General features: G+C 41.5%; 1 long non-coding RNA gene across 1 annotated transcript; it reads left to right on the top strand.

Annotated features, from left to right (window-relative positions):
• The first annotated feature begins 958 nt into the window (after window positions 1–958).
• On the top strand, window positions 959–6,777 carry LOC146187086 (uncharacterized). Its single transcript, XR_014708225.1, has 3 exons — window positions 959–1,351; window positions 3,526–3,654; window positions 3,762–6,777. It is a non-coding gene; the product is annotated as an uncharacterized LOC146187086 (long non-coding RNA).
• The last annotated feature ends 1,379 nt before the right edge of the window (window positions 6,778–8,156 follow it).

Below are 8,156 nucleotides of genomic sequence, written 5' to 3'. Positions count from 1 at the left end.
CATTCAGTTTCTTGACCTGCGGTTGTACGTTCGTGGGGTCGACAATATATGTTGGGCCTACAAGTGGAAGAAGGCAATTCTGCCTTTTACTTCTTCCCATTCCAAGTTAGTTAAAATGGGCTTGGCGTCTTCGTGCCTTCGGTCAGCCTTGTGTAAGTCGTGTGCACACAGGGTTGATGAAAGTTTTTCTCTACAAGTTAGTAGACTACTACAAGTTAGTAGTAGTAGTTAGTGCCGTCTGCTTTGCTTCAGATATTGACAATATAACTTATCATGACTTCCTACCCACTGAGCACAGAATATCTTGTAGCTGTCTTGATATGTCTATATTGGTCACATATATCTTGAGCTATCAAAGACATCTACAAGACGTCGCTTGGTGCTAGTCTAGAAGACATCATCGGCAAGATGTCTGGAATCTGTCTAGTGAAGAATTTTTATGTCTTCAGCTACGCAAGACAGTTATTAGCCGGCTTACGCCAGATGTCTTCTAGAGTTCTGCTTCAGAAGTCTACCATACTTCCTAACAAGACGTTTCAGGGTCACATATGCGCCTATAGTGCAATATGTACACAATTTAACTGGACGACACTGTTCTGCATACTCTAAGTATATATTGTCGAAGGTTTGTTTTAGCAATTTTTCAGCTTGCAAAATACTGTATCCAAAGTGCCTGCGCTTTTGAATTAAGCATGCAATTTGGGCTGTTTCCAGCATGCAGGACCAATATGGCACTAAGAAATGCTGTTTAGGCGATGGGTATCTGAACATAATGTACAAAAGCCGCTGACACCTTCATTTCTGCAGCCGATAGCCACACGCGTACTGTGTTCGACCTCGCTGGGCGCAGTCCAGTCCGCCGCAAGACTCCAAACTCCGAGTGTTCACAACGACAAAGTAAGCTAGCGATGTATCCGTGTGTGATAAAAGCCAGTAGTTCGCACAGAAGAAAGATTTGCTGCGCCGATGTTAATACGGAACGCCAGCTATGCACGATCCGCCATTCCCAAACTTCGCGCGCCGTGGCCTTTTCGCACCCCTCCTCTTTACAGCGAGATAGAAAATAGTGCGCCAAAATAATTACGCAAGACGCAGGTTGTATTTACCGTTTTGAAACAAATACGTCATAAGCAACAGTTACATTTTACTTGTATAGCTTGTTTTATGAAATATATTTCAGATTTCTATTGTTTTTAAAGTTATTGTATCAATGCGCTGCTCGGCGGCTGGCCATTTCAAATTTTCGTCGTGTCTAGTCGTGTCTGCACGTTAGGCCGTTGGTTTGTGACTGCGTTGAAAATGTATCCCGCACAGCGGCTGCTACTTCTGGCTGCAAGGCAAGCTTCGCTGAGTAAGTAAGAAATTGTTTCTTCTAAATGAGTCACTTAATGGAGCAGTAAAGTGACTGAGTGTTTTCTTTTTCCGATAAAAATGCTGCAAGGACCGTTGTTTGCATCCGCCGGCGCAGGCTGTATGGGCGAGCAAGATAGCGCGCGCGGGCCGTTTAGTCAGTACGAAAGGCGGTGTTTTATGGCGCATCTACAGTTTTGTGCATGCAGGAAGGTTTTTCGCTTGTAATTCCACTCGCCGCGTTTCGTGAACTGCCATTGGCGGCGGAACCTCGCGATGTAATTCTTCAAAATGAGCTTGGCGATCCGACGTCTTTCGTTGATTGCCGCTGGTTCTAACACTTTCCCAGGAAACACAACTGAGCACGAAAGTCTGCATGCTTAGTGTGGCCTTCACTCTGCAGCAAGATACAGAAAATGCGCACCGTCGAGTGGAAGCCGTGAATTGTTTGTCAGCCTGCAGAGCTCTATACGCGCTAAGTTATGCCGCGGTTGCGAAAAAGAAAGAGAACGATCTCAATAAGCCGCCTTAGAGGGGAGGGTAAGGTGCATTCTGGCCACAGCGACTCTCCCAACTGCTAGCAAAACACTCTCGGCCTGTTCACAGGCACAAGTTTAAACACATAGCGAGATGGGAACGGCGTACAAACATTCTGCAGTGATTTAATTTTAATAGTTAATAAAATGTTTACAGTCAGCCATTACATTGCCGTGATTAAGTGATTTTACATTTTCATATAGTCAGAAAGCACAATTTAGTTCTTTTTAAGTTCCGGAACTGCATCCTGTGTGATGTGCTGGTGCTCTATTTGCTTTGGTCCTCAGGTTTTTTTTTTTTTTTTTATTGGCGGAAATGTTTTAAGAAATTAAGCTTCAGTTGAATTGGTACAAAAAGAAATCGAAAGCAAATCTTTCGGATGGACCTCATATAACGAAAAGCCTATTATAATACACAAAAACATATAAATTTCATTTGTTTTCTTGCTTCAGGGCCAATAGACTCTTCCTATCCAGAACTGGGAAAAGAAAAGAGAGTACTGAATCATAACTTACTTTTAAGGCGTATAGAATGTAGCCATGTTATAAATGGGTTCAGTGTGTGCCTTCTGGCTGTCCTCAACAACAAAGCTGTGACTCCACGCAAACCTTTTGATAGCATATGGACTCCTCCCGAAGTGAAGGTGTTTGGCATCAAAGGTGAAATACCTTCATTTAATTTCAGTTCAGTCATGTCCGACTCTTCGTGACCCTATGGACCATGTCACGCCACGCTTTCCGGTCTCTCACTATCTTCCTAACGTCACATAACTTCATCTGCAGTGCCTCAAGGATGCCGTCTAACCATCGCGTTCGCTGCCTACCCCTTCTCCGGCGACCCTCAACCTTTTCCAGCATCAAATCTTTCTCCAGCGACTCCTCTCTTCTCATCAGATGACCAAAGTAGCTGAGCTTTGACTTTAGAATTAATTAACTTAGAATTAACTTTAGAATTTAGAATTTAATGCTCTTTTTCACATTGTGCTGTTGTGTCTGTGTTTGGTGCTCTTGTTATTTTGTGTCTGCGCGAATTTTCATGTGAACAAAACACTTACCCAACAGCTCAAGCAAGTGAGCTATGCATTCTTTTTTTTTTTTTTTTGCTCTGGGTGCATGCTCACTGTTTAAAATATTGCTTTCATTTGTTCTAGGAAAAACTGGTGATGCATACATACATAGGTACCTACATATATACATGCATAGATACATACATAGGTAATGCATCCATACATAGATACATGATACATAGATTTATTTCTTCTCTACATATGTCGAATGAAACACTTAGCAAACTCAGAGGCAGGAACCTTACCCAGCATAGAAAGTCACTCTCAATAAAAAAAAAGAAATGTATAAATCAGAAAAATGGTGGTTCTCTTCAGGTGTGTATATTGGTGAAGACAAGAAAATGTTTTAGCCTTCGAGGTCATCAAGGAGTTATTAATATACATATATTATACTCAGCACTATTTTGTGCTGCTAGTGCGTGTCTTGGTTAAACATATTTCTATTGTGTACTCAGTACTCTCAACCTTATGTGACATATTTTGAGGTTAAATTCTTATCCTATGTTTTGTAGTCAGTGATTTGCTTTATTAAACTTCACAAGAAATCTTTAAAGCATTGGAACACCTTGCAGGTTGCCACCGCCTCCACGGCTGCCTAGCAACTATCCTTTTCCTGTCTGTGCTGCAAACAAAACTTAGCAATGAGGGCCACAGGACTGACATCTCACTGGGCAGTCGCGGGCTACTGACTGAATACACAGGTATGGTTTGACTGTGCCAAAAACTTAGAGTTGCCAACAGTGGGACTTTTTCCTTCTGTTTGGGAGCTCATATATCTAAATCGTGCTTTTGATTTTAATCCTGGCAGGTGTGACATGGAAAGCCTTCAACACCAATGAAACTTAGTTTTGCTGACGTCACAAAAGAGTGGTTGGTGTTTGCCTTGTGACAAAGACCGAGTCCACATCTAAAGGCGCTGCACAGCCACCATGAACAGTGCCACAATAGCAAGCAGCTGGGATCAAGGCACCTTCTGTGCTCATTTACAACTCAAGTTTGAAGCTTTGTAATTTTGCAAAGGTAGGCCTCCAACAATTGACAGAGAGGAGCCTCCCAATAAATTGAGCCACAAAGGAATTCCCCCTTTCATGGCAGTAGGTGACAAAACAAGGCAGTGCAGCTGGTGTTCAGTACCGATAAAGAAAAAGCTGCCCAGCCTAGTTAGCTGTGGACAAGGGCTGGAGTGGTACCAGTGTTGAGAACGATCTGATTGGCAGAAAAGCCTTTTTTGAGGGATATTTGCCCCTTCATTCTTAATTTGTAACTGACTGCAGTGGATCTGATAGCCCCGGAAGTTTTCTTTTTTTTTTTTTTCAATTTTCTCTGCCCTCTAGGGTTGTACAGAATAACAGATGCACAACCCATGCCAGCTCCCTCATTTTACGATGCTTTCATGCCAGAATGTTGGCAGTGGTATTCAGACCTTGTTTTTTTCAATGCCTTTTCTCCATGCATAATAACAGGCTATTTAGCGTAACACAGTCGCACACAAGACAGAGGACACCATCAGCACTTACAACTGTTCAGCGGAAAGCAGCCGATATACATAGCCTACTCAGGTGATGCGCACGGGTACAAGGCAACATGGAAACAGCACCATTTTGTCAAACGATGCGTGAGAAATTGTTCTTCAGTCTCATAAGAAAAACCAATTTGCTGCTGACACAGGTGTAACCTGCTTTTTTATATGAAGGGCTTCTAGTGTTTCATGAGCCGTTACCCACAGTTTTCACGATTGGTGCAAACCCTGCGGTGCAAGAGAAGTCGCTCACCTTCATTGTTAATGTCTTTTGCATGTTCCCTAAGTTGGCCATTGACGCAGAATCCTGCTTGTGCAAAATAAGATTTTTCTACATGACAGTAGAATTTTATAGACGGTGGTGCACTTTACGAAATGCTGGCCATGTCTCTTCTGACAGCAGGCCTGTTTGCTTTCGTAGCTTATGTGATGGCTTAGCTGAGCAAGCTTTCAGGGAGCAGAGGATACCATCTATACATTAAACAGGTTTGAGCTGTGTCAGTGACACTCCAGCTTTTCTTTGAGGCTGAACAGATATTTCTCATACCTGCTTTGATAAGATTGGTGCTGTTTTCCTGTTGCCTTGTACATGTGCACATCAGCAGTGAAAGCTATGCATTGACTGCTTTCCCCTAAATAAACAGTTGTAGTAAGTACACGTGGTGTCTTCTTTCTTGTGTGTGTCTGTGTTATGCTAAATACCTTTTTTATTTCTGAAAAACCAACTATCTCAGCAGTTAACTTCCTTCTTTTTACACCAGCAGAATGTGAAGAGCAGCACGGTGTGCAACACTGAATTTTATTCTCTCTCTTTTTTTTTTGCTGTGCCTTCTGTTTTCCTCGCAAGCTGTTTGCTGCACTACAAAAGGTAAGGGCAGTTGGTGCCATCATGGCTGGTTCATGCTGCCCTTATCTTTTGTAGTGCTGCAAACAGCTTTTGATATGGAATATAGTGGTTGGTATGTACAATGACAGGGATGCAAACCTTTTGCTCCTTCCTTTTTTTTCCTTATGGTGCCTTCTAATGTTTCTTGTAGAGTGATGTATGACCCTTACCTGCTACCTTTTCCTTAGTACTTTTTAGTTATGATAGTAGAATGTAACTATGACAAGCATGCAGCCATTGCATTTTTTTCAATGCATTCTAGTCATGCTAACAGGAACAGCAGCAGTGAAGCAGTCTTGGCTTCTTTTTTTGCAGTGTAGATTTTTTAATGGATTCGATGTCGTGCCTATTGCTCAAGTGTTTGTAGTTTCTACAAGATGTATGTATTACCAGCATTCAGTTGGTGACATGCATGCACATATAGTATGAAATGCAACACGTGATGATGGTCCTTTGTGAAAGCGCCTTTTTCTGTATACTGAAGCTTTTTCATTCGAATTTGTTGCTTTGTTTTATTTTGTACAAACATTATGCAGATAGTTCATTCAACCACTCAACCAGTTTTGTACACTTTTGCATACCTATCCCTGTTTATTTCTAGTCATTTCCTGTTGTTTGGAGTATGGATGTTGTCATTCTTTTGTAAACAGATCATTTTAAGCTTGGAGAGAACTGCATTATTATTTTGTCATTTTCATACCACTTGTAGTGTCTAGTTTCTGTGCTTGTAACTTCGTAGTGCATTGTTGAAAAAAAAAAAGCAAATATATGATTTACACATTTTGTTTCCTAGCACCTTTTGTAGTTATTGCCGGATCTCCCAAAGAGCACCCAACCATGGCTGTCCACCGTACAGTGTGGCATGTTTTGTAACAAAGAATGTGTACAGTTCTCACTTACTGTTTGCAGTTTTATTGTCTGTGAGAATGAATGACAATGTGCATCATTCTTTGCATGTCATGTGTTCATGAGTTGGCTCTTTCTGGTGTTTTCTTCCTTGGTACAATATTAGGCTTCAGAGAACCACATTTTTTCATTTGCATACTGTTGCTTGTTGCTTTCCTTGCTTTTAACATGCGTGAGATTGTTTAAGTTGCCTATTTGCAATGTATAATGTTGAGGAAATTAAAGAGTTCTGTAGTTTACTCATGTCATTTTCTAGCATTGGGTGCAGTTACTACCAAACTTTCCAAAGAGCACCTGATGGCCATTAACAGTGAAATGTGGCACGCTTTGTAATAAAAAACACAGTTCTCATTACTAGACAACAGTTGTAGTGCATGAGAATTAATGATTTACAATTGTACATCAGTTTAGCTTGCATCATAACTGAATGTGTGAAAGAGCACTGTGGGTGTGTGACGGCAATGCAGCTTTAGTTGTAGTAGCATCTGATGAGACTATATTTTTTGTCTGGCAGTGGTGTTGAAAACCTCTGCAAACACATAAGTATTTCAGACAGTTTTGCGAGAAATAGCAGGGAATAAATAATTTAGAGCATTGCAGGAGATTCTAGAGCTCATTTTAGACATTCGGAATCTATTTTAATGATCTCTAGATGATGACTTGCAAGACGTCTTGCAGCTTAAAAAAGTGGGTGCATTAGCCGAGCTAGAAGGCAGCTACAAGAAGTATCAAGACATACAAAAACATCTTTCATATCTTGTCAAAGCATCTTTTAAATGTCTATCAGCTGTCTTGGGTGCCACTTCAGATGTCTATAAGGCGACTTGTTTATCTTGAACAAGATGCCTTATAGCTGTCTGCTAGACTTACGTTTAGTAAGTTATTTGTCTTCCAGATTTCTAGGAGATATCTTGCCAGACGTCTTGTAGCCTAAAAAAGTGGGTGCATTAGCTGAGCTACAAGATCACTACAAGAAATATCAAGACATCTGGCAATGTCTTGCATATCTTGTCGAGACATATTATATACGTTTAGTAGCCATCTCAGAGGTCTACTGAGACATCTATCAGGCATCTTGCTTGTCTTGGCAAGACAGTTTATAGCCGTCTCATAGATGGGTTGGTGTTTACTGGGCTAATTAGTGCCTTTCTTTCAGGTCTAAGGTCGAAGAAAAGGAACGAGGACGAGGCTCCACCTCCGACCATTCAGAAAAAAGAAAAAGTTACAGTGGTTCCATATATTCACGGGCTTTCACACAAGTTGAAGAAAATAGGAAGCCGATTTAATATCAGAGTCGCCCTTCGGCACCCAACAAGCTGGGGATGATTTGCAAGAAAGTTAACAACGCCGCGTTCGTTGCACAACGTTGCTCAGTTAGACACAAAAAACAATTTGTGCCCTGTTAGGAAAGTGTTGTTTATACTATTCCGCTTTCTTGCGGTAAACAATATATCGGGCAGACGGGACGTTGCCTCAATGAACGCCTCAAAGAACATCATTACAATCTGCACGAAGCAGTGAAAGGGCACCTTGGCATTCACTGCAGGGATTGTGATAATTGCACGCCACAATTTGAACAAACGAAAGTGATAAAGAAACACCGCAATCAGCTAACCCGTGAAATTCTGGAAGCCGTTGAAATCGCGAAGATAGAGGATGATTGTGTTAGTAGTGCTTCGGTGGCTCTAACAGCGAAGGAAATGAGGTTTCTGAATGCAAAGCAATGACGCCGCTGTTGTCATCCGCAGCTGGAGATATTATGTATCTTTGATTATCAGTGTCTTCACGTTTTCTTTTGTTGCTTCTTTCATGTATATATTTTCGCGGGACAAGCGGTAAAGCGAGTTGAAAGTCAGCGCTCGTTTGTGTGCTTCGTTCGTCCTAGTCTTTAT

Source organism: Amblyomma maculatum, chromosome 6, assembly GCF_055883805.1.
Source record: "Amblyomma maculatum isolate TAMU_Amacu chromosome 6, ASM5588380v1, whole genome shotgun sequence".
In the NCBI taxonomy this organism is placed as follows: domain Eukaryota; kingdom Metazoa; phylum Arthropoda; class Arachnida; order Ixodida; family Ixodidae; genus Amblyomma; species Amblyomma maculatum.
This window is presented reverse-complemented; position numbering and strand designations above follow the sequence as displayed.